General features: G+C 54.3%; 1 long non-coding RNA gene across 1 annotated transcript; it reads left to right on the top strand.

The window, feature by feature from the left end:
• Positions 1-16,938: 16,938 nt before the first annotated feature.
• On the top strand, positions 16,939-18,609 carry LOC128148689 (uncharacterized). Its single transcript, XR_008237366.1, has 3 exons — positions 16,939-17,018; positions 17,709-17,821; positions 18,573-18,609. It is a non-coding gene; the product is annotated as an uncharacterized LOC128148689 (long non-coding RNA).
• Positions 18,610-26,313: the final 7,704 nt, after the last annotated feature.

The raw sequence follows: 26,313 nt of genomic DNA, 5'->3' as shown, positions 1-26,313 counted from the left end.
CTGGGAGAAGGAGTCAGACGTTTGCCTTTCGGCAAGATGCTCTGCCGCGGCAGAGCGCCATGAGATGTTGCGTCTCTGGGAAAGAACCGATCCGCAGTGCTGTTGTGCCTGTAGATAGGGCACCAAGGTTAGGTGAAGAGCAGCAACAGCTTTCAGGGCTGGGCCCTTTCCTGTGGGAGAAGGAGCCGCACGTTTGCCTTTTCGGCAAGAGGCTCTGCCGCGGCCGAGCGCCATGAGATGTTGCGTCTCTGAGAAAGCCCAGATCCCCAGTGCTGTTGTGCCTGTAGATAGGGCACCAAGGCACTGTGAAGAGCAGCAAAAGCTTTCAGTGCTGGGCCCTTCCCTGTGGGAGAAGGAGCCAGACGTTTGCCTTTTCGGCAAGAGGCTCTGCCGCGGCCGAGCGCCATGAGATGTTGCGTCTCTGGGAAAGCACCGATCCCCAGTGCTGTTGTGCCTGTAGATAGGGCACCAAGGTTAGGTGAAGAGCAGCAACAGCTTTCAGGGCTGGGCCCTTCCCTGTGGGAGAAGGAGCCGGACGTTTGCCTTTTCGGCAAGAGGCTCTGCTGCGGCCGAGCGCCATGAGATGTTGCGTCTCTGGAAAAGCACAGATCCCCAGTGCTGTTGTGCCTGTAGATAGGGCGCCAAGGGACCGTGAAGAGCAGCAACAGCTTTCAGGGCTGGGCCCTTCCCTGTGGGAGAAGGAGCCGGACGTTTGCCTTTTCGGCAAGAGGCTCTGCCGCGGCCGAGTGCCATGAGATGTTGCGTCTCTGGGAAAGCACCGATCCCCAGTGCTGTTGTGCCTGTAGATAGGGCACCAAGGTTAGGTGAAGAGCAGCAACAGCTTTCAGGGCTGGGCCATTCCCTCTGGGAGAAGGAGTCAGACGTTTGCCTTTTCGGCAAGAGGCTCTGCCGCAGCCGAGCGCAATGAGATGTTGTGTCTCTGGGAAAACACCCATCCGCAGTGCTGTTGTGCCTGTAGATAAGGCACCAATGTTAGGTGAAGAACAGCAACAGCTTTCAGGGCAGGGCCCTTCCCTCTGGGAGAAGGAGTCAGACGTTTGCCTTTCGGCAAGATGCTCTGCCGCGGCAGAGCGCCATGAGATGTTGCGTCTCTGGGAAAGCACCGATCCCCAGTGCTGTTGTGCCTGTAGATAGGGCGCCAAGGGACCGTGAAGAGCAGCAACAGCTTTCAGGGCTGGGCCCTTCCCTGTGGGAGAAGGAGCCGGACGTTTGACTTTTCGGCAAGAGACTCTGCCGCAGCCGTGCGCCATGAGATGTTGCGTCTCTGGGAAAGCACAGATCCCCAGTCCTCTTGTGCCTGTAGATAGGGCGCAAAGGGACCGTGAAGAGCAGCAACAGCTTTCAGGGCTGGGCCCTTCCCTGTGGGAGAAGGAGCCGCACGTTTGCCTTTTCGGCAAGAGGCTCTGCCGCGGCCGAGCGCCATGAGATGTTGCGTCTCTGAGAAAGCCCAGATCCCCAGTGCTGTTGTGCCTGTAGATAGGGCACCAAGGCACTGTGAAGAGCAGTAACAGCTTTCAGGGCTGGGCCCTTCCCTGTGGGAGAAGGAGCCGCACGTTTGCCTTTTCGGCAAGAGGCTCTGCCGCGGCCGAGCGCCATGAGATATCGCGTCTCTGGGAAAGCACCGATCCCCAGTGCTGTTGTGCCTGTAGATAAGGCACCAAGGTTAGGTGAAGAGTAGGAACACCTTTCAGGGCTGGGCCCTTCCCTGTGGGAGAAGGAGCCGGACGTTTGCCTTTTCGGCAAGTGTCTCTGCCGCGGCCGAGCGCCATGAGATGTTGCGTCTCTGAGAAAGCCCAGATACCCAGTGCTGTTGTGCCTGTAGATAGGGCACCAAGGCACTGTGAAGAGCAGTAACAGGTTTCAGGGCTGGGCCCTTCCCTGTGGGAGAAGGAGCCGCACGTTTGCCTTTTCGGCAAGAGGCTCTGCCGCCACCGAGCGCCATGAGATGTTGCGTCTCTGGGTACGCCCATATCCCCAGTGCTGTTGTGCCTGTAGATAGGGCACCAAGGTTAGGTGAAGAGCAGCAACAGGTTTCAGGGCTGGGCCCTTCCCTGTGGGAGAAGGAGCCGGACGTTTGCCTTTTCGGCAAGAGGCTCTGCCGCGGACGAACGCCATGAGATGTTGCGTCTCTGGGAAAGCACCGATCCCCAGTGCTGTTGTGCCTGTAGATAGGGCACCAAGGTTAGGTGAAGAGCAGCAACAGCTTTCAGGGCTGGGCCATTCCCTGTGGGAGAAGGAGTCAGACGTTTGCCTTTCGGCAAGATGCTCTGCCGCGGCAGAGCGCCATGAGATGTTGCGTCTCTGGGAAAGCACCGATCCCCAGTGCTGTTGTGCCTGTAGATAGGGCGCCAAGGTTAGGTGAAGAGCAGCAACAGCTTTCAGGGCTGGGCCCTTCCCTGTGGGAGAAGGAGCCGGACGTTTGACTTTTCGGCAAGAGACTCTGCCGCGACCGCGCGCCATGAGATATTGCGTCTCTGGGAAAGCACAGATCCCCAGTGCTGTTGTGCCTGTAGATAGGGCGCCAAGGGACCGTGAAGAGCAGCAACAGCTTTCAGGGCTGGGCCCTTCCCTGTGGGAGAAGGAGCCGGACGTTTGCCTTTTCGGCAAGAGTCTCTGCCGCGACCGTGCGCCATGAGATATCGCGTCTCTGGGAAAGCACCGATCCCCAGTGCTGTTGTGCCTGTAGATAGGGCACCAAGTTTAGGTGAAGAGTAGGAACACCTTTCAGGGCTGGGCCCTTCCCTGTGGGAGAAGGAGCCGGACGTTTGCCTTTTCGGCAAGAGGCTCTGCCGCGGACGAGCGCCATGAGATGTTGCGTCTCTGAGAAAGCCCAGATCCCCAGTGCTGTTGTGCCTGTAGATAGGGCACCAAGGCACTGTGAAGAGCAGTAACAGCTTTCAGGGCTGGGCCCTTCCCTGTGGGAGAAGGAGCCGGACGTTTGCCTTTTCGGCAAGAGGCTCTGCCGCGGCCGAGCACCATGAGATATCGCGTCTCTGGGAAAGCACCGATCCGCAGTGCTGTTATGCCTGTAGATAGGGCACCAAGGTTAGGTGAAGAGCAGCAACAGCTTTCAGGGCTGGCACCTTCCTTGTGGGAGAAGGAGCCCGACGTTTGCCATTTCGGAAACAGGATCTGCCGCGAACAAGCGCCATGAGATGTTGCATCTGTGGGAAAGCACAGATCCCCAGTGCTGTTGTGCCTGTGAATGGGTTGCACGGGGAAGGTGAGGAGCAGCAACAGCTTTCAGGGCTGGCACCTTCCTTGTGGGAGAACGAACCCGACGTTTGCAATTTCGGAAATAGTCTCTGCCGAGAACGAGCGCTATGAGATGTTGCATCTTTGGGAAAGCACAGATCCCCAGTGCTGTTGTGCCTGTGAATACGCTGCATGGGGAAGGTGAAGAGCAGCAACAGCTTTCAGGGCTGGCACCTTCCTTGTGGGAGAAGGAGCCCGACGTTTACAATTTCGGAAAGAGGCTCTGCCGAGAACGAACGCCATGAGATGTTGCATCTTTGGGAAAGCACAGATCCCCAGTGCTGTTGTGCCTGTGAATAGGTTGCACGAGGAAGGTGAAGAGCAGCAACAGCTTTCAGGCTGGCACCTTCCTTGTGGGAAAAGGAGCCCGACGTTTGCCATTTCGGAAAGTGTCTCTGCCGAGAACGAACGCCATGAGATGTTCCGTCTGTGGGAAAGCACAGATCCCCAGTGCTGTTGTGCCTGTGAATAGGCTACACGGGGAAGGTGAAGAGCAGCAACAGCATTCACGGCTGGCACCTTCCTTGTGGGAGAAGGAGCCGGACGTTTGCCATTTCGGAAACAGGATCTGCCGAGAACGAACGCCATGAGATATTGCGTCTGTGGGAAAGCACAGATCCCCAGTGCTGTTGTGCCTGTGAATAGGCTGCACGGGGAAGGTGAAGAGCAGCAACAGCTTTCAGGGCTGGCACCTTCCTTGTGGGAGAAGGAGCCGGACGTTTGCCATTTCGGAAACAGGATCTGCCGAGAACGAACGCCATGAGATGTTGCATCTGTGGGAAAGCACAGATCCCCAGTGCTGTTGTGCCTGTGAATAGGCTGCACGGGGAAGGTGAAGAGCAGCAACAGCTTTCAGGGCTGGCACCTTCCTGGTGGGACAAGGAGCCCGACGTTTGCCATTTCGGAAAGAGGCTCTGACGAGAACGAACGCCATGAGCTGTTGCATCTTTGGGAAAGCACAGATCCCCAGTGCTGTTGTGCCTGTGAATAGGCTGCACGGGGAAGGTGAAGAGCAGCAACAGCTTTCAGGGCTGGCACCTTCCTGGTGGGACAAGGAGCCCGAAGTTTGCCATTTCGGAAAGAGGCTCTGACGAGAACGAACACCATGAGATGTTGCGTCTCTGGGAAAGCACCGATCCCCAGTGCTGTTGTGCCTGTAGATAGGGCGCCAAGGTTAGGTGAAGAGCAGCAACAGCTTTCAGGGCTGGGCCCTTCCCTGTGGGAGAAGGAGCCGGACGTTTGCCTTTTCGGCAAGAGACTCTGCCGCAGCAGAGCGCCATGAGATGTTGCATCTCTGGGAAAGCACAGATCCCCAGTCCTCTTGTGCCTGTAGATAGGGCACCAAGGGACCGTGAAGAGCAGCAACAGGTTTCAGGGCTGGGCCCTTCCCTGTGGGAGAAGGAGCCGGACGTTTGCCTTTTCGGCAAGAGGCTCTGCCGCGACCGAGCGCCATGAGATATCGCGTCTCTGGGAAAGCACAGATCCCCAGTGCTGTTGTGCCTGTAGATAGGGCACCAAGTTTAGGTGAAGAGTAGGAACACCTTTCAGGGCTGGGCCCTTCCCTGTGGGAGAAGGAGCCGCACGTTTGCCTTTTCGGCAAGAGGCTCTGCCGCGGCCGAGCGCCATGAGATGTTGCGTCTCTGGGAAAGCACCGATCCCCGGTGCTGTTGTGCCTGTAGATAGGGCACCAAGGCACCGTGAAGAGCAGCAACAGCTTTCAGGGCTTGCCCTTCCCTGTGGGAGAATGAGCCGGACGTTTGCCTTTTCAGCAAGAGTCTCTGCCACAAACGAGCGCCATGAGATGTTGCGTCTCTGGGAAAGCACCGATCCCCAGTGCTGTTTTGCCTGTAGATAGGGCACGAAACTTAGGTGAAGAGCAGCAACAGCTTTCAGGGCTGGGCCCTTCCCTGTGGGAGAAGGAGCTGGACGTTTACCTTTTCGGCAAGAGGCTCTGCTGTGGCCGAGCGCCATTAGATGTTGCGTCTCTGGGAAAGCACAGATCCCCAGTCCTCTTGTGCCTGTAGATAGGACACAAAGGTTAGGTGAAAAGCAGCAAAAGCTTTAAGGGCTGGGCCCTTCCTTGTGGGAGGATGAGCCAGACGTTTGCCTTTTCGGCAAGAGGCTCTGCCGCGGCCGAGCGCCATGAGATGTTGCGTCTCTGGGAAAGCACCGATCCCCGGTGCTGTTGTGCCTGTAGATAGGGCACCAAGGGACCGTGAAGAGCAGCAACAGCTTTCAGGGCTTGCCCTTCCCTGTGGGAGAATGAGCCGGACGTTTGCCTTTTCAGCAAGAGTCTCTGCCGCGAACGAGCGCCATGAGATGTTGCGTCTCTGGGAAAGCACCGATCCCCAGTGCTGTTGTGCCTGTAGATAGGGCACGAAACTTAGGTGAAGAGCAGCAACAGCTTTCAGGGCTGGGCCCTTCCCTGTGGGAGAAGGAGCCGCACGTTTGCCTTTTCGGCAAGAGGCTCTGCTGCGGCCGAGCGCCATGAGATGTTGCGTCTCTGGGAAAGCCCAGATCCCGAGTGCTGTTGTGCCTGTAGATAGGGCGCCAAGGGACCGTGAAGAGCAGCAACAGCTTTCAGGGCTGGGCCCTTCCCTGTGGGAGGAGCCGGACGTTTGCCTTTTCGGCAAGAGGCTCTGCCACGGCTGAGCGCCATGAGATGTTGCGACTCTGGGAAAGCCCAGATCCCGAGTGCTGTTGTGCCTGTAGATAGAGCGCCAAGGCACCGTGAAGAGCAGCAACAGCTTTCAGGGCTGGGCCCTTCCCTGTGGGCGAAGGAGCCGGACGTTTGCCTTTTCGGCAAGAGGCTCTGCCGCGGCCGAGCGCCATGACATATAGCGTCTCTGGGAAAGCACCGATCCCCAGTGCTGTTGTGCCTGTATATAAGGCACCAAGGTTAGGTGGAGAGTAGGAACACCTTTCAGGGCTGGGCCCTTCCCTGTGGGAGAAGGAGCCGGACGTTTGACTTTTCGGCAAGAGGCTCTGCTGCGGCCGAGCGCCATGAGATGTTGCGTCTCTGAGAAAGCCCAGATACCCAGTGCTGTTGTGCTTGTAGATAGGGCACCAAGGCACTGTGAAGAGCAGTAACAGCTTTCAGGGCTGGGCCCTTCCCTGTGGGAGAAGGAGCCGGACGTTTGCCTTTTCGGCAAGAGGCTCTGCCGCGGCCGAGCGCCATGAGATATCGCGTCTCTGGGAAAGCACCGATCCGCAGTGCTGTTATGCCTGTAGATAGGGCACCAAGGTTAGGTGAAGAGCAGCAACAGGTTTCAGGGCTGGGCGCTTGCCTGTGGCAGAAGGAGCCGGACGTTTGCCTTTTAGGCAAGAGTCTCTGCCGCTGCCGAGCGCCATGAGATGTTGCATCCCTGGGAAAGCACCGATCCCCAGTGCTGTTGTGCCTGTAGATAGGGCACGAAACTTAGGTGAAGAGCAGCAACAGCTTTCAGGGCTGGGCCCTTCCCTGTGGGAGAAGGAGCCGGACGTTTGCCTTTTCGGCAAGAGGCTCTGCCGCGGCCGAGCGCCATGAGATGTTGCGTCTCTGGGAAAACACCGATCCGCAGTGCTGTTGTGCCTGTAGATAGGCTGCACGGGGAAGGTGAAGAGCAGCAACAGCTTTCAGGGCTGGCACCTTCCCTGTGGGAGAAGGAGCCGGAAGTTTGCCATTTCGGAAACAAGATCTGCCGAGAACGAACGCCATGAGATGTTGCATCTGTGGGAAAGCACAGATCCCCAGTGCTGTTGTGCCTGTGAATAGGCTGCACGGGGAAGGTGAAGAGCAGCAACCGCTTTCAGGGCTGGCACCTTCCTGGTGGGACAAGGAGCCCGACGTTTGCCATTTCGGAAAGAGGCTCTGACGAGAACGAACACCATGAGCTGTTGCATCTTTGGGAAAGCACAGATCCCCAGTGCTGTTGTGCCTGTGAATAGGCTGCACGGGGAAGGTGAAGAGCAGCAACAGCTTTCAGGGCTGGCACCTTCCTTGTGGGAGAACGAGCCCGACGTTTGCCATTTCGGAAAGAGGATCTGCTGCGAACAAGCGTCATGAGATGTTGCGTCTGTAGGAAAGCACAGATCCCCAGTGCTGTTGTGCCTGTGAATAGGCTGCACGGGGAAGGTGAAAAGCAGCAACAGCTTTCAGGGCTGGCACCTTCCTTGTGGGAGAAGGAGCCCGACGTTTGCCATTTCGGAAACAGGATCTGCCGAGAACGAACGCCATGAGATGTTGCATCTGTGGGAAAGCACAGATCCCCAGTGCTGTTGTGCCTGTGAATAGGCTGCACGGGGAAGGTGAAGAGCAGCAACAGCTTTCAGGGCTGGCACCTTCCTTGTGGGAGAAGGAGCCCGACGTTTACAATTTCGGAAAGAGGCTCTGACGAGAACGAACGCCATGAGATGTTGCATCTTTGGGAAAGCACAGATCCCCAGTGCTGTTGTGCCTGTGAATAGGCTGCACGGGGAAGGTGAAGAGCAGCAACAGCTTTCAGGGCTGGCACCTTCCTTGTGGGAGAAGGAGGCCGAAGTTTGCCATTTCGGAAACAAGATCAGCGGCGAACAAGCGCCATGAGATGTTGCGTCTGTGGGAAAGCACAGATCCCCAGTGCTGTTGTGCCTTTGAATAGGTTGCATGGGGAAGGTGAAGAGCAGCAACAGCTTTCAGGTCTGGCCCCTTCCTTGTGGGAGAATCAGCCGGACGTTTGCCTTTTTGGAAATACGCTATGCCGAGGACGAGCGCCATGCTGTGGAGTACAGTCCCACGAGCTGGAGGGCCACCCTGCCCCGCGGGTGTCCCAGGAGGCTGCAGCCGATGTGACACACGGGCTGGCCTGACGCCTCATCGCTCTCCTGCCACCCAGCATGCCTGGGGCAGGAGAGCCCGGGGCTGCAGGGCAAGTTGATGGCATGCAGCAGCTACAGCTGTGGCAGGGAGAGGAAGAGATGACAGCTGTGAGGCCCAGGGTGGCAGGGACACCCTGGCATCCCACTTTTCCCAGCGGCAGCAGCGTGGCAAACCTTGTCTCGTTGTCCCAAAAGGGTTCTTTTAACCGGTGTGCAGACAGCCAATAACGCACTGAGTCAAGATACTTGGTTTTTATTTCTTTTCTGTGCAGAAGAGGGTGCCAGGCATCTAACACAGCCAGCACACACTTGAAACACAAGCAGGGTCTCATACACACATCAGGATTAAGGAAAAAGTGGTAAAAAATTACATGATTGGTTACAAACAATTTATATATGTGGTGGGTTGACCCTGGCTGGGTGCCAGGTGCCCACCAAAGCCGCTCTATCACTCCCCCTCCTCAGCTGGACAGGAGGGAGAAAATATAACAAAAGGCTCATGGTTCAAGATAAGGACAGTTTAATAAAGTGAAAGCAAAGATTGCGCATGAAAGCAAAGAAAAACAAATGATGTTATTCTCTACTTCCCATCAGCAGGCAATGTCTAGCCACTTCCTGGGAAGCAGGGGTTCAGTACACGTAGTGGTTGCTCCGGAAGACAAAAATGCGCCCCTTCCGTCTCCCTTTACTTAGCTTTTATATCTGAGCTGACATCATATGGCATGGAATATCTGTTTGGTTAGTTTAGGTCAGCTGTCCTGGTTATGTCCCCTCCCAAGATCTTGCCCAGCCCCAGCCTGCCATTGAGGAGGGCAAAAATGTTGGAGAGACAGCCTTGATGCTGTGCCAGCACTGCTCAGCAGTAGCCAAAACACTGGTGTGTTATCAACACCCCTCTAGCTACCGAAGCAAAGCACAGCACTACGAGGGCTGCTATGGGAAGAATTAACTCCATCTCACCCAGACCCAATACAATATAACAAAAGTGCTTCTACACATGTCTACCTGATTACCTAATTCATTATATTAAGTTGGTCTCTTACATTTACATACATGTTATGCACAAGTGGGTGTCATTTTTAACATTAAAAATCAAGCTATGTTAGCTAAGGACATGCTTTTCTTGACACTACTCCAAAACTGGGCACCTACGATATAAATCAGCAGTAAGGGAATAGCATTGACAGATCCTCATTGTTTCACATCCTTGCTTCAATGGATTCAATGTAGGGACTTTCCATTCCTATTCCTATGGTTTCAATAACCGATTGTTGGAGTCAACTGTTGTCCTTCCGACATCAGTCTGTGCTGGAGTCCAGCCCCTCTTGTCACCTGCTCAGAGAGAGATGTCACTTTGAAGGATAGCAGCACCTTTAACCTGGCAGCTTTTTCTCCAGTGCCAATCCTGAGTTTCCATCAGGCACCCAGAGGCTATCACAGCAGAAGCCTCCGCTGTGCCTTGCAACGGAATATACAGCACCACTGGTGACTTCAGAAAAATGTGTTCCCACAAGCTGGAAAACCAGGATAGAAGTTTATCAAGTTTTCAATCGTTTTCTTTTAAAGAGAGGAGCTGGAAGTAACTGGAAGATGTTCCAATCTACCAATCCATCCAAACTCCCTATCAGATGTGGAGGAAGAGGCTGAGATGGCCAGCGCCCAAGAGAAGAAGCTTCCTTCTGCTGAGGCAGACCGAAAGGCGTAACGATTTTTATCTGTTCTCAACTGACATCGAGGCAAAAGGGTCGAGGACCTTGAAACTAAAGATTGAATATTTGTCCTGGTTTTGGCTGGGATAGAGTTAATTTTCTTTCTAGTAGCTGGTATAGTGATAAGTCTTGGATTCAGTATGAGAAGGATGTTGATAACACACTGATGTTTTCTGTTGTTGCCAAGTAGTGTTTATACTAAGTCAAGGATTTTTCAGCTTCTCATGCCCAGCCAGCAAGAAGGCTGGAGGGGCACAAGAAGTTGGGAGGGACACAGCCAGAACACCTGACCCAAACTGGCCAAAGGGGTATTCCATACCATGGGATGTCATGCCTAGTATATAAACTGGGGGGAGTTGGGCTGGGAGGGATCACTGCTCAGGAACTCTCTGGTCGTTGGTCAACGGGTGGTGAGCAATGGTATTGTGCATCACTTGCTTTGTATATTCCAATCCTATTAGTATTATTATTGTAATTTTATTATTGTTATTATTTTCATTATTAGATTCTTCCTTTCTGTTCTATTGAAACGTTTGTATCTCAACCCACGCGTTACACTTTTTTTCCGATTCTCTCCCCCATCCCACTGGCAGGGGGGGAGTGAGTGAGCGGCCGTGTGGTGCCTAGTTGCTGGCTGGGATTAAACCATGACAGAGAACTAGCTGGACATTTTCAATTTTGGAAATAGGCTGTGCAGAGAATAAGAGTAACAAGATGTTTATGTGCTGGGGCAAGCGCAGGTCCCCAGTGCTCTTGGGCCCAACAACACCCTGTTTGCATTGCACCTAAAAATGTAGTCATTGTCTGTTATTCACTGTAGAGCCTGTTTCCAAGTTTAAAAAGGCCAGCTAGTTCTCCCACAAGTAAGGTGCCAGGACTGAAAGCTGTTTCTGAAGACAACCTTCCCTTTGCAGCCCATCCACAGGCCCAATAGCACTGGGGATCAGGTCTTTCCTCATCACCTAAATGTTTCATTACTCTCATTCTCTGCACAGCCTATGTTAAAGGATTTTCATTCATGGATTTCTCTAGGTTTGCTTTATTAACAACTCAGAGTTGGGTCACCACCGCGGTGAATGGCAACCTTCCAAAAATTTCCCAATCTTATATACCTTTTTACCACCCATTGTCCTAGTCCAAAATCTTTGTAATTTTCCAGTCGATCTCTGTTCCCATGTCATTATCATTCATCTCTTATCTCATCAATTCTCGTGTCCCGGTTCTTCTGAAGTTAGTGGTCGTAGGCAGAAGGTCTTCGGTCACCACAACCACTTATCTTCTTATACATCAAAGATCACCCTTGAATTTCTGAAAATCACTCAGGCTATTCTATTAATTTATCTTGTTCTAAAGTTAATCACTTACTCCCATGTCTTAGGTCTAAGATGTATGATCGTTCTTCTGTTGATTCAGCTGGACTGGGCTTTTAGCCAGCCATGGAAGGGGAGACACATAGGACAAATAAGCAGCTTATGCATATTGTTTTATAAGCACCTGCATTCTATTAATCATATCTAAAACAATTTCTAATCATTAGTTATATGTCTAATATGAATAGTCTTAGAAAAAATAAGGCTTAAGGCCTAGTTCCTTTTACACCCTACTTCCAAAATTAAAAGCATCCAGCTAGTTCTCCCACAGGGAAGGTGTCAGGACTGAAAGTTGTTGCTGGCCATCACCTTCCTTTTCCAGCCCGTTCACAGGCCCAAGGACACTGGGGCTCTGTGTTTGCCTAGCAAACTTAACATCTCGTCACTCTCATTCTCTGTACAGTGTCTTTCCAAAATTGAAAACATCCAGCTAGTTGTCCCACAAGGAAGGTGACAGGATTGAAAGCTCTTGCTGACCCTCACCTGCCCTATTCACCAGCCTAACAGCACTGGGGCTCCTTACTTGCCTAATGGCATAAACATCTCATCACTCTCTTTCTCTGCACAGCCTATGTCCAAAATTGAAAAAGTCCAGCTACTTCAACGGCATGGAAGGTGCCAGGAATGAAAGCTGTTGCTGGCCATCACCTTCCCTTTGCAGCCCATTCACAGGCCCAAGGACACTGGTTATCTGCGCTTGCTTCACGCATAAACATGCCGTTACTCTCATTCTCTGTGCAGTATATTGTTGACTATATTCTTGACAATTGTGCAGTCTCACCAGGAGATTTGGAATGGATCTAAAAAAAAAGTCTTATGATTCTTTTTTAAGTAAATTGGGCACAGACAGGTTCTCCCTTAGCACCTAGGTTTGTCACAGCTCTTGGCCATTCCTGGATGCTGTAACACGCAGGTAACGCCCTTCTGGTAATGCCTCATGAGGTGGTGGGATGCCCATCCGGTCAAGGAGTGACCTACATTTGTTGTATTTAGAGACGAATATGCTGGGAAACAGAGGTGAGATCAGCATCACGGATGACGCTGGCAGTGCAATAGTAGGGCCAACACTGGAAAAAGCATCAAGGGGGCTGATGATCTTTAGGGCTGTGGTGACACTGAGCCCTGCAGCCAGGCTTGCAGGGGAGGATTTCAGCCAATATACTTGCCCCACTGTTAGGAGTAACGCCTGTGGTCTGCTCTGAGGGCAGAGGGGTGCAGTTCATTTCCACTGTGAGGATGCTAAAGGCAGTGTCTATGATGGATGCGTGTCCCAAGGTCCCTTAAACATGTGGTTTGCAGTGGCAAGGGTGCTCTGTGCTGGGCGTGGATGGCAAGGGGTGAGCAGCAGGAGCTGCAGCGGGACCCGCATGGGAGCGGGTCAGGTGCTGCTGGGGCCAGCCGGAGACGGTTCTAGCCAGCTCCAAAACAGGTGTGAGCAGCCGCCGCCTGCCAAAGCTCCACCAGTCAGGGGAGCCTGCCACTCCCTGCTACAGACACGTTGGGTAAGAGAGGCAGGAAGAAGCAGGGAAGGGTAGAAGGAAGCCCATAAGCACTTACAGCCTGGTGTCCCCACATGGAGACATGGCAGGGTTGAGCCCCAGCCTGGGGAAGCCTCTCCTGGTCTGGAGACAGTGAGGTGGGGGCAGCCCCCTGTCCTGGTTTCAGCTGGGATAGAGTTAACTGTCTTCCTAGTAGCTGGTACAGTGCTATGTTTTGAGTTCAGTATGCGAAGAATGTTGATAACACTGATGTTTTCAGTTGTTGCTCAGTAGTGTTTAGACTAAAGTCAAGGATTTTTCAGCTTCTCATGCCCAGCCAGTGAGAAAGCTGGAGGGGCACAAGAAGTTGGCACAGGACACAGCCAGGGCACCTGACCCAAACTGGCCAAGGGGGTATTCCATACCATGTGACATCCCATCTAGTATAGGAACGGGGAAGTGGGGGGCGGGGAATCGCCGCTCGGGGGACTGGCTGGGTGTTGGTCCGTGGGTAGTGAGCAATTGCACTGCACATCATTTGTACATTCCAATCCTTTCATTATTACTGTTGTCATTTTATTAGTGTTATCATTATCATTATTAATTTCTTCTTTTCTGTTCTATTAAACCATTCTTATCTCAACCCACGGGTTTTGCTTCTTTTCCCAATTTTCTCCCCCATCCCACTGGGTGGGGGGAGAGTGAGTGAGCAGCTGTGTGGTGTTTAGTTGCTGGCTGGGGTTAAACCACGACACCCCCTGAAGACCCTTCCCACTGCACCCCCTGAAGACCCTTCCCACTGCAGAGCCCCCCTGGCAGGGCCTGGGCAGGTAGGCAGGGGGGGTGGGTGCATGCAGCCCCTCTGTGACACAGTCTGGGGTCACAGTGGGACAGCCCCACATCACAGTGGTGACAGTCCCTCCTTCCCCATCAGGACCAGCATCCACCCCACACACCCCAGCGAGGCCAAGGGGACGCCAGGTGCTGGGAGCTGTTCTTGCCACCACTCTGCTCTAGAAGAGCTGCTCTGCAGTGAGGAGGAGAAGGTGGAGAGAGGCAGCACAACAGCACTGGGGGTGGCGAAGGGCGGCAGAGGAGGAGAGCAGAGAGGAGGAGTAGGCTTTTTGCAGGAAGCAAGAAAGCCATCGGCCAGCCACCTGCTGCAGTTGTTGACCTGGAGCAAGGGTGGAACTAAGATGGCAAAAGACCTCTTCTTGCGGCCTCGCTTGTCTCCAACAACTGAGAAGCTCAAGAGTACTGGTAAGGCCCTCAGACCCAATTTCATGTGTGCTGCCAGGTCAAGGACATCTCTGAAAACAGGCATGGAAACCCTGAGGGCTGTGGGAGTGGCTGCTCAGGACTGGTAACTGCAAGGAGGGACCTGCTTGACCATCCCTGAGGACCGAGGGGCTGATTTGGCAGCCAGGACTCCTGGTTCTCTTCCTGACATGGTCCCTGCTTTCCTGGGGCACCCCAGGCAGAAGTCCCTGGCCCCAAAGGGCTGCTCCTTGCCTCGTGGTGGACATTGCCCACCTTGAGCTCATGTCTGAATGGAAGAGCTGAAGGTGCGCGTGGGATGTGCAGAGTCGGTGTGTTTGGAGATGCAACACAGGGAAACTGGCTGGGGAGACACTGAGGCCTGCCCTGACCCTCTGAGACTTCCGTGGAACCCAGCACTGTGCCCTCGCTGACATGGCAATCCACTGCTGCTCACATCCTGGGAGCGAGTCACACCCTGGAGAGCTGCACCTGAAAGGAGCCCTCCTGGAGGCCAGCTGAGGGGTCCTTTGGTTCTTGCCAGGCTCTAGAGAGACCATCTGAAATGCTTGTGTTAGACATACATTGGTCCTTGGACAAGAGTGGACTGAATGGTTTTGCAGTCGCTACCTCAGAGCATGACATGTCTTTCCTTTGTTTTTCCAGAGTTCATCAAGATTTGGGCCAGCACATCATGCTACCTCAGCCAATGGCTGGCTCTCCACCGGGTGGGACTTAGCTCCTTCTCCTCCCCTCACATCCTGACAAAGGTTGATGAAGTCCTGACAGCCCTTTGCCATGGAGTGCAATTGGTTTGCCCCTCCTTTGAAAGACGGAATAATGCCCCAGCACGACCCTGCAATGCACTGATGTGCAACAGACCACCTCCTCTGTCCATTCAGATGTACAATAAGGTCCAGGCCTGGCGTCAGAAAAAGGGTTGGACTTTTTCTGGTGCTTCTGGAGTCCCCATGGTTAGAGTTGCATGACAAAACTTGGAAGCCTGGGACCCTTCAGGGCTTATTCCAAGTGTGGGAACCACACACACACACACCCCCATCTTTTATCTTATTGAGCCAAAGGATGTTTGTCAGCTTTTCCTGAACTACCTGGCTCTTCATGAATGAAGGGGAGTGAGAGGGAAAAGTGTGGGCCCTGTTTGTCTTCTCCCAAGGTTTCCAAAGAGCCCATCTTGCTCCTTTGTACCTCAGGCACGGGCAGGGCACTTCAGCGCCATCGCCATTCTCTGACAAGTCATCCATCTGTCCCTCCAAGACTTCTGATCCACCACCTCATCTGTTTCAGGCTGTCCGCATTCCTGGACGTGGGACTTTATGGTTGTCAGAGAGCGAGTAGTCAGCAAGGAGGAGGATCTGGTGGTTGTGGAGAGACCCATGTTTCATCTTGCGAACACTATTGTGCGGGATCATGACCTCCGATATGGTTGCACAGATGTTCCTGGTAAGCAGACAGACTGAAAGCGGTGCTTGCCTTTGAGCAGAGTGGGGAGGTGTGCTCTGTTGTCCAGAGGTGACTGAGCAGAGTACCAAACTCCCACTGCAGTCCTGAGAACAGCTTCAGCTGGACAAAACCAGCCTGCTGTGAAAAGGACCCTGCCTACCTACTCGTTTTAAATAATCACCAGAGGACAATACAGCATAACAGCACACACTCTCTGACCTGCTTCAACAACACGTTTCCTTCCAGGTTTATTGGTGCTGTGTCTTCTTGTTACATGGTATTTCAACTCTTGCTCCCTCTTTCTGATGCGCTAGACCTAGTACAGGCAAATGCCAGGCTCTTCCCGGCTCTCACAGCCTCTTTGCAAGGGGGAAACCCAAGGGAGAAAGACTGTTCGTTCCAAAACCCAGTGACCACAATGCCTGTGCTTCCTAGTCGCTGCTGCCATTGCAGCAGCTGTCGCAGGACCCTGGGGGGCACCAAGAGCTTGGGACTGTGTTTGGGGTGCATTTCTCTCTAACAATAGAGAGCACTGAGTGTGGGCACAGCTCCAGTGGCCTGGCACCCTCCAGCTTGCCATGGGACCTGGTGCCTTTCTCCCCACCTTGTCCTGCAGTCATGGCTCTTCTTCCTGCCAAGTGCCTAAGACTCTTTCCTTCCCTTTCCGTATCAGAGAAACCATAGCTGTTGGCTCCACACTTCACTTTCCACCTCTAGCAGGAAGGGATGACCTGAGCTTCTCCTCAGAGGCACTGTACCAGCTAGACAACGCAGTAGCAATGTATTGCATGAGGCCCTGGCAGCTGCAGACTTTTGATTGTAGCCTGCTTAGCAGCTCTGCAAGTTTATGTGTTTCTCTTCTCTTGTTTTGCAGCTCATCAACATTTTGAGCAACTGCCATACGCTCAGATAGCCTCAGACAACACTGTCTCTGAGGGCACGGTGCAGCTCTGCATGGAAAGGACCATGAATCTTTTCCATGTCTGCCTAGAGAACAGGGATAACGTTGCCCTCATTTGGAGGGACCTGGATGCTGATCATCCAGAGGGAAGAGATGTAAAAATGAGATTTTACACAGACTTTCTGAAAAGGCTGAATGGGACTGACCAGATGTTGCAAGCCGTTCTTGAGGTAGGATTTTTATTTTCCCAGTGCCACTCCTGGTTCTTCTGAAATGCATTCTGGGGGCTGGGGGGCTGCTTTCTCCTGGCCTGCCATGCCTTTTGTTCAGCCACTTGGGCTCCTTGTGGTCTACAGTACAGCAGGCGCTCTGTAGAGCACTTGCCTTGCGTGCAATGGTCCAGCTTTGCAAGAGGTACCGCCAGAGGGGCCTCACTTTGTGACAAAAGGCCAGCGTTGATGGTGGGCAGCGCTCCTTGCCTCACTCTCAGGGTAGGGAGCAGAGGCACAGGCAGAGCAAGACGTGCTGAGGCCAGAGCCCTTTGGCTGCTCTGGCTTTTTGCTTGCGTTGGTCTAAGGTGGACTGAGCAGCCAGCCCTTCCCAGTGTCCCCATGTCCCATCATCTGTCTCCATCCTTGTTGCAGATGCCAGAGATGAGGGACTTCGTCATCTCATGCCATGACACTGCTGCTTCCCAGACCTCTTCTGGATTTGTTATCGTCCTACCAGGGTATGTTTGCTCCTGCAGCCCTTGGCTGAGCAAGCGAGCAGCTTCTCAGCTCATGCTTGGGAAGGCTGCCTTACCAGGCACTGAGAACTACACTCATGACGGCACTGAGGACTGAATGTTTCAGAGGCCTGTTGGCAGGGAACTCCCTGCTTGCTCTTGTCCAGTTTTACTTCATTTGGAGGAACATGGGACAGCAACAATGCTTTATGTGCCTGTCCTACTGTGGACCTAGAGAGGCATTTAGGCAACATTTTTCCATGAGGTTTCTCCCACTCTTTTTTTTTCCTGTGTGTGAGACTGCCTTCTGCTTGGGCCGAGGGGTGGGTTCTTGTCCATACAGCACCTTGCAACTGGTGGGGTTCTGCAGAGCTCTGTCTCATGCCAACATTGCTGTGCAGTGCCATCGATGACTGAGGGGAGGGAGGTGACTCCTTATAGCTGCAAAGGCATTAATCTGCAAGGCTCTACAACAAACTTGGAGGACTAGATCAGAATTCAAAATGGTATTGCATAATCAGAGCACTAGAGATTATTAGTCTGCCCTCCATGTGCACTATGAGTAAAGAAAGAGCGGAATCCTTTTCCCCAGAAGCAGCAACGGGAGTTCCTACTATGGCCCTCCAGGATAGGCTGCCTTGGGAAACAAAGCCATGTCCTTTTTTCAGCCTGGTGCCTACTTCCTCTTTCCAGGCACAAGCTTGAGACCGTGCCTAAAATGCCAACAGTGAAAGCAGACCTGACAGGACATGTGAAGGCTGCCCCAGAGAAGGGCTGGGGAAAAGGTGTTGGCAGTGGAAAGAAAGGTAAGGGACCAGCGGGTTGCTGGCGGGGGGCTGTAGGTTTTCCTTCTTCTGCACCTGGAGGGGATTAGACCTGAGGTTAACCCAGGATGCCTGGAAGAGGCAGAGGCACCTCCTGTGACTCTCTGTAGCCATTATGGTAAAGCTCCAGTGACCCATTGTGGAACAAGGTCTCAGGACAGCCCTGCACCACAAATGGCCACTGGGACTGCTGAAGGACACCTTCCCAGTGGCCTCCACTCCGCAGCCTGTGCTGCAAACAGTGCAAAGCTCTAACCCTGCTTCTTTCCATCATATTCTCAGACGTCTCAGAAGCAATGCCTTTGGTGTGAACCTGCCCCAGCAGCAAATCTGTGTGCATGGGACCAATGCAGAAATCCAAGAGCTGGCTCTTCTTGTGCTAAATGATTCCCTTCCCCAGAATTACTCTTGGAGACCACCAGCATGTCCCAGGGAGCCCCCCATTACAGCACATGGATGAGAGAAAGCTGTCAAAACATTTTTCCCCGGGGAATAATAGTGCACTGTAGGCATGAGGAGCTGGACAAAAAAACAGTGTCAGAAAAGGCCTAAGACCTCCCAGGAGACATGGCTTTCATCCAAAGGGGTGAAAAGGACCACCTTCATCAGTGTTACCACAGGCCTGAGCAGACCTGCACATCACTCTTCTTGGAACCGGGACATAATAGGCACCCAGTTCCCAGAATAACACCAAGATGCTGTTCTGAAGATTCGTCTCATTTCCTGTTTCTAGAGGATCTTGCTGAGCAGCGCCTCCTTCGTCAAGCAAGGCTTTCTCCAAAGCAGTTACCTGCAATGACTGTAAAGTCAGAGCAGGGTCAGAAAGCTGAGGGGAGTGAGCCTTGTGCCAGATGAGACACTTGCATAAATGATGAGGGTGACCCCATGCTCTCTCGTCTGTGTGGGAGCGGGATGTTTCTCCTGGACACAGGGGCTAGACAAGCTCAAAGTGCAGTTATCCCACGTCCCACTAACTAATGGTTCCTTGGTGCATGGCAAGCGTCTTGTAGCTTCTTGGGAGACTCTGCTAGCAGCATCATTTCTTTCTTTGCTCCTGGTGTGCAGATCTGTTGAATAGCTAACTGCAAGTGCTCATTCCAGGAGCGGAAGGTCTGTTTGGCTTTCCCTTCAGATTGAAATGACCCTGACCTTTCTGTTTGCTGAGAATAGTGTTCTGCACTTAGGTACTGCAGAGGGTTCCTCCAACTCACCAGAAGCCTCTTCTATGTCTTATGGCCTGCAAAAGAGAAGGGCCAAGGAGAGCTCAGTGGCAGGATTGTTTTTCTCATGCAGTTGTGTCCTGCTCCTTTTGACACCGCGTCCCCAGTGCCCAACCTGCTCGTACAGCCCGTACACACTCTTATTTCGGACCACTGAGCAGACTTAGGTGCACTGACCCGAAGGGTGTAGCAGTATCTCCGGGCGTAAGACTCTGTTCCTCTCGTTGCTCCAGCAGGAGAGGGCCTAGACCTGGGCATCCTGAGGTTTAGTGGGGCTGTTGGGCACATCTGAGTCTGACAGCTTGGGTCTCCTCTGTCTCTGTGGACTTGATCACAAGGAAGCAAGTAGAGCGCATTCTGCTGCAGAAGCAGATGCACCACTTGGAAGCGCAAGATGCAGAACCAGCTCCTCCTGCACTCCTGCCAACACACCCTGTTGTGTCTTTGCAGGCAGCTACCAGCCATCCAGGGGAGCTCCTTGAAGGAAAAGGAGGAGAAAGAGAAAGAGAAACTAATTCCTCTGGTCAAACCCCAAACAGTAGACTTCATTGCCAGAGCTATTGAGAGGAAAGGTACCTGACACAGGCTGCTGCAGTGAGCGTGTCGTACTGGACTGTAGAGAAGTGTCACTCCACGCATGCTGATTCTCACAAGATTCTTCACTGTGTGTGCACAGGACCACTGACTAGTTGCTTTGGTGCTTTCTTGAAGAGAGGCGGGTGGCTCTGCCATCTGAGAATATATTCTTCACTTCCATTAGCCTCATGAAACACACCCAAAGACCTTACTTGTGAATGTTTCTGTCAGTAACGTGACTGCAAGTCTTGTCTGGGATAGCCAGGTGGTTTTTAGCCTGGTGGTCGCTTATCTTCCTGGTCGTTACAGACAGGCTCTTTGGTGGAGCCTGCAGGAACCTGGGAGCAAACCAGTGTGGGCAGAAAGGCAGAAGAGAAGGGGCAGAAGGGAGGGTAGGAATGAAAACAGCCCAGCCCTCTGCAGGGCAGACTAATGCTGCCTGCTGTTGCATTTTCGTCCCCCTCCAGAATAAACACTTGAAGAGAAAGGAGAAGCTTCCAGAACACATCCAGAAATACTTGGATGAAGAGGAAAAGGAGAAAACAGAGCTGGCAGAGGAGAAAAAAAGTAAACTGCAAACCCCGCCAGTGACCAAAGAGAAGGCTAAGAAAGAAAAGGAGAGAAAAGGAGGCACAGAGGAGCCAGGTACTTTGAATTCCTGCAGAAAAGGAGCACTTTCTCTTCTGGGGGGCTGAGATTGCAAGACACCTCTAGCACCCCAGCTGTCCCAGCAGCATTGCTGCAGCAGAGCTGGGCAGGTGACTGCTGCCTTTCTTGAGCAAGAGGGGTGACAGGGAGTTGTAGTGAAACCCTGGTGACACTCAGGCATCACCCCAAGGGTATGCTGAGGTCCTTCTCCTGGTTTTCCCCATCCCGCTGGGGTCCCTGCCAGAAGTGGCCTGGGGGTCTGCATGCTGGGAAGCAGCACCCTCCGGGTGCGGGGCTGTTGTATGAGAGTCTCTTCCTGTGCAGTAATCCAGTTCCTCTGAGCAAGCATCAGTCAGCCCCTCGACTAGCACAGAGACGGGGGACTCCAGCCCCGACCTCCTGGACACAATGATGGAGGAGTGGGAAGAGGCCGGAGAAGAGCCACCCACAGTCTGCGAGGACGACACTGTCCCCCCTAAGCAGTAAGAGTGCGCCAGCTCCAGCCAAGGCCTGGGGCACTGGAGTGGTGGTGAGCCACTGGTGGTGGGTCAAGGAAGCCAACCCCTGAGCCATGGGCCTCACAGAGCGCCCGGGGATTTCTCCAGCCATGGGAATGAGCTGGGTTAGAGCCCGACGGTAGGGGCCAAAGCGGGTGCTTGAAACTCCTCCTGCCTTGAAGGGGTTGTGGGGCCGAATGGGGCCACATAGTTGTGGGGCTGGGCGCAGGAAGAGGCAGGAGGGTCGCAGCTGAAGGGTCAGAGAGACTTTGTCCTTGCTGTTGCAGGAGCCTTTCCCCACGGACACACCAGGCCCTGTGGCAGGTGGTGACGTGCATCCTGAGGCAGGTCACCTGCAAGCGCAGGGGGCAGAGGGATGACCAGACGGATCTGCAGGACAAGCTCAAGTGGTAAATCTCTCCAGACCCGGGTAGTGTCTCCTCTCCCATGCTGCCCTTTCTCCCGCTCGCCGCAGCACCAGGGGAGACAGGTGCTTTTCCTGGCACTGGCCTCTCGGCAGAGCCGCCTTCTGCAGCTGTGGCGTGCACCCAGCTTGGGAGCCCCGGCTGGAGAGCGGTCTCCCTGTGCTCACACCACCTCCTCCCACTGTGTGTCCGCAGCGAGCTGGCAGTGCTGCAGTGGCATCGGTTGGGGCAAGAGGAGGCATGCAGCAGCCAACAACTGCGGGAAGCTGGACACCAACCTGCACCCCCTGCTAGGGCAGGGAAGAGGAGGGCAGGACCGGTACGTGGCATGGGCTCCTGGAGGGACTGTGTCGTATCCACCTGTAGAAAAGCATAGTGATACGGATGTCATGTCTTACAAGACCCCATATCGTGTGCTTAGCTGAAGGCTGAAGCACTTCTCCCAAGGTTTTCTCGAGAGGCAGCAGGTTGTTCTGTCCATTTAGAAGACAGCTTTCACTTCTGTCATCTCCAGAAACACCTGAAGAATCGATCTGGTGGTGTTTGCAATGGCGACAGCACTGCCAGGCTTGTCTGGGATAGCAAGCAGCTGGGTTGCTTTCAGCCCCATGGCCACTTGGCTCAGGGGTCACTGCAGAAAGGCTCTGCAGTCGGGCCTGCGAGGACTGTAAGCAAACCAGGTCTGACAGAAAGGCTGAGAACAAGGGGCAGGAGGGAGGGAGCTAAAATCCCCTCAGCCCTCCGCCGGGGAGACTAACACTGCCTGCTGCTGCATTGCCATGGCCCTGCAGGCGCAGCCCTGTGCATGCACGGAGGAGGAAGCTCTGGGAAGCTCCTTGCACAAGAATTGCCAGCAGAAGGCAAGGGCAAAATTGGCACCCCCAAAGGCTTGGAAAGAAGAGCGAGAGCAATGGGAGGCCCAGGTGCTGCAAGCAGTGAAAAACAATGAGGAAAAGAGTATTCCTGTCCTGCGGGGAGCCAAGGTGGGAAGGTCCCTAAGCCCTAGGAGCGTGGGGGCTGACCGTCCTGTGTGGGGCTGTACCAGTTCCCTGCTGCCCAGTGACACCTCCTGTGCTCACCCCTCTCTCTCTGTGCAGGGCTCCTGCATTCGTGGCACTCCAGAGTGGTGGGGAGGGGGCAGAAAAGGGCCATCCACAGAGGATGAGGAGAGCCCAGAGGACAAGCTGAGTCTTTGCTGTTCGGAGTCCTCACCTCTGAAAAGGTGAGTGTGGGCCAGCTTCAGGCCAGACCTGGGGGCTGGTGACCCAGCTGTGGGTGGGGGAAGCAAATCCCAGAGCCACGGGGCTGGACATGGACAGCATCCTCTCCTTTCTCATACCATGGGAATGGCACAGGTCAGTCCCCGATGCCAGGTGCCTCTCTGCAGCCCCAAGCACAGCTGGCACTGAGGGGGCTGTGGGGTTGAATGGGACCGTGGCAGTGGGGGAGAGGGGAGAGGCAGGAGGGTCTTGGGCAAGATGTGAGACTTTGTCCTTGCTGCGGTAGCAGCCTTTCCCCATTACCCAGTGGGCTTTGCAAGGAGCAGTGACCCACCTCCTCGACAAGGTAGAGGGAAAAGCCCACTACTGTGGTGGTGAGGAGGATAAGGATCCCCAACATGCCCGGTGTTTGCCCCTGCCCAGCAGTGCCCTTCCTTCCTTTGAGTCCCCACAGCCCCTGGGCAAAGAGGGTCTTTTCCCGACAGCCCTCATGGCACGGAGAGCAGCAGGCTGGGATTGCACTGCATGGACCATGGACCTGCTCTCTCCAGACAGAAGCAGATCCTACCACATGTGTCCTGACTAGACTTGCAGTGGTGCTCTGCACCTCACTGTGCATACAAGACTACAGAGCTTTGTATTCAACTTCTCAGCCCTGCAGAGCACATCTGGTCCACATTGGCAAGTGTCAGGAGAGCCTCTCTGGCACAAAGGCTCCCAAGAGAGATGTCCAGCAAGAGCCTCCTCCAGCATGACGAGCACCAGTGCCGGCCAGCCAGGCTGTTAACACCAATGCTTCCGTCTGTTCAGTAAAGCCCCATCTGCAAACCACTGGGTCTGACGCTGTGGGTCTTTCCTCGGTAGCTGTGAAATCTGCATTCGGCAGTGGGTGAGCTTTGGTGGGGCAGGGAAAGGCCACTGCAGGAAGCAGGGCTGGAGCTTCAGTCCTGCTCCAAGGGCAGCCCTCTCCCAAGGCTTTGCTGTACCAGCTTGGCTGTAGCCCTGCTCTTCGTGGCCCTTGCACCTCCTGGTCTCTGGCAGTGTGCCCTGCTGTAGCTGCACATCTCTGCTGAGGAGGGGATTTTCCACAGGTGGAGAGGAGGGAGGAGGAGGAGGAGCAGTGCTGGGCACTCAGGGGAGCAGAGCTGCAGGGGGAAGCATCCAGCAGCTCGCACAGCCTGGGCACTGCGGGGCACCCAGGCCAGCGCTGTCAGGGGTACCTAGAGCTGTGCAGCCACCACCCTGTGCCATGGGACAATGAAATCCCAGGCAGGAACTGTGCCTGGGGAGAGGGAAGCTACAGGGGGCAGTTTTTCAGCTGGGTAGCTTGACTCTGTCAAAGCTCTGCTTGGGCTCCCGAGCCCTTTGTTTGACACCTCCTGGCTAGAAAGGCAGGGTGGAGCTGAGGTGAGATGGGGACACCTTCGAAAACTTCTCTCCAGACACCTGGGTGGGCATAATGCATGCAACAGGGGGCCGGAAAGCAGGCTATGCAGGAGGAGGGAAGAAAGCCCGAAACTGCTGGCTGTTGGGCACCCACACCCTGCGCGGGCTCCAAGGGGACTCCATGCAGGCTGTGGCAGTGACGCTTCCAGAGCCCAGGCAGGCTTAGCAGTGCTACATGAGGTTGGGTCAGTCTGTTAATCCTCTGAGGGCTATTTTTTCCTGAAAAGCCCTGAATTTGTGGGGACCTGACTTTGCTGACATAGAAATACACCATTTGCTTTGTACACTGCAGGATTGCTGTGCCTTTCTCATGGCACCCAGGGACCTCCCTGTGCTTTTCTGTGCATCCCAGGGCCTCCCAGGACTGGCAGCAGGCAGCCAATGGCCTCTCCTTGGGCGCTGCCACCCCTGAGGAGCAGCAGGGTCTCCCAATGGGCAGGGGAGGATCAGGCACCTTTGGGCACACTGATTCCTGCCTGGGGGCTCCCAGCACCGACCTAGAAAGCATCTCTGCACCCACCTCTCCCATTGCCATGGCCAGAAAAGCTCTTTCCCCTGGTCCCTTCATTACTGATGCGCCAGCAGGGCTGGGGAGAGGGTAGCTGGGCTGCAAGTGGAAAGAAAGGCTGGGTGAGAGGCCAAGCCCTTGGTGTGCCATGCACCTTGCCACGTCCGATGCCCCAGTGCAGGGCTGAAGGCCTATACCGGCTGCACAGCCTCGGCACCAACCATGGGTCTCCCTGAGATGAAGGAAGCTGCAGCACGGCCAGGAGCCAGCCCTCCGGTTCGCCAGGAGAGAGCCAAGAGCAGGAGACCAAGTGATGATCTCTGGTGGGCTGAGGTGAGCCTCAGGGCACAGCCCCACTGGTTAGGCCCAGCGGCACCAGGTCAGGGCCTTTGTGTGTGGATGACACTGGCGAGGTGTAACCCCACAGGCCCAGGGGCCTTGCCACCCCCTGCCACCACCCACAGGGTTCTGTGGCAAGTAAATTAAAGGCATTACTTTAAAAAAGCAAGGCTGAGCAACTCAGCCCGCACTGCCCAGGAGCTGCCCCCAGCAGTGCGTGTACCTCTCCACCAGCTATGCAGCTGCCTTTCATCTGCATCTGGAGCATCCCACCACCTGCCACATTGACACCACAGGTTCACTCCTACGGCATGGCTTACTTGAGGACAGTGCCCAGCCAAAGCTCTGTTGCCTTCTGCAAACTGCAGAGAAACAGCATCACACCGCTGCTACAAGTCCTTGGGACAGGCAGGGCTGACTAAATACTTCTGCTCCAGGTGGGGAGTCACAGAGACAGGACAAAGCTTCATGGGGCAGGATTGCAACTGCAGAAGTTAGTTACAGCTTCCTCTCTCCTGTGAGAGAGGCGGCTTCTTTGCCTTTTCTTTTTTCCTCTCTTAAGGGACACAAAAGTCCTTCCAGTTGCTATGTGTGGAAAAGGGGCATCTGCCCAGCAACAGTCCTGTGTTGCACCACCCTCACGAAGCAGGCTGTGTCTGTAGGCGGGGCTGCAGCATGGGATGTTCACAAGGGGAAACCCTGCTCAAACCGCTCCTCCTATTTCTCCCGCAGAGACCAGCTCCCTCTTTACCAACCGGGTACACTTGGAAATGTCAGAGCCTTTGCCATGCTCTGCGCCCAGTTGGGCCCAGGCCTAGCCCACAGTACACATGCACCCTCTCTTCGTTGTACTGCAGCAGCTGCCCCAGATGTAGCAGTCACAAGGAGGTGAAGTAGGCAGAAAGCTTGCGCAGCCCTGGAGCTATCTTTTGGTGACATTTTCTTCCCAATGGCTCGGGACTTAGTGAATGTGCTCTCCCTCAGAGACGGGTCATGTTAACGCCAAGCTGAGGGCAGAGGAGGTGGGCGCAAGAGTTACACAGGAAGTGCCAGTGAGGGTAAGTCAGGCTGTAGCCCTCATGCCTGCTGACGGTACACTGCTCTGCCTGCAGGGCCCAAGCTCCTGCTGGACAGCTGACCTCAGGAAAGCCCAAACCTCTGGGATTATGTTTGCCTCTCAAGTTGCAAAGCATCTTCCTTGCAGAAGCAGAAGACATCAGGCTGATGCTTCTGCTCCCCACCACTCCCAGAGTGCCCCTTTCCCCTGCTGGTGCGTGCCTGCTGCTGTGCTGATGCACCCAGCAACACCTGCAGCAGCTACAGGCAATGGTCACCATCTTGCTTTTGTTGAAGCTTGGCTTTCTGGTGACCAGTGTTTCTGTCTAACAGCTTAGGGTTTAGTTGGCTCCGTGCCCCCAGCAAATAAGAACAAACCACCCAGAGAAGTCAGGAGTTTGGGCCTGCCCCTTGAACTAGACTGCCCTGGACATGACCAGGAGCTCTGCTGATGTCCAGGAAAGCAAGAAGACCCTGGAAGGCCATGGCCAAAGAGGTTCAAGCCCTGGCAGGATGTCCATTGTGAAGGGAACACTGGT

This window comes from Harpia harpyja, chromosome 12 (genome assembly GCF_026419915.1).
Source record: "Harpia harpyja isolate bHarHar1 chromosome 12, bHarHar1 primary haplotype, whole genome shotgun sequence".
NCBI lineage: Eukaryota > Metazoa > Chordata > Aves > Accipitriformes > Accipitridae > Harpia > Harpia harpyja.
The sequence above is the reverse complement of the archived record's forward strand: the minus strand, read 5'-3'. Positions and strand labels throughout refer to the sequence as shown.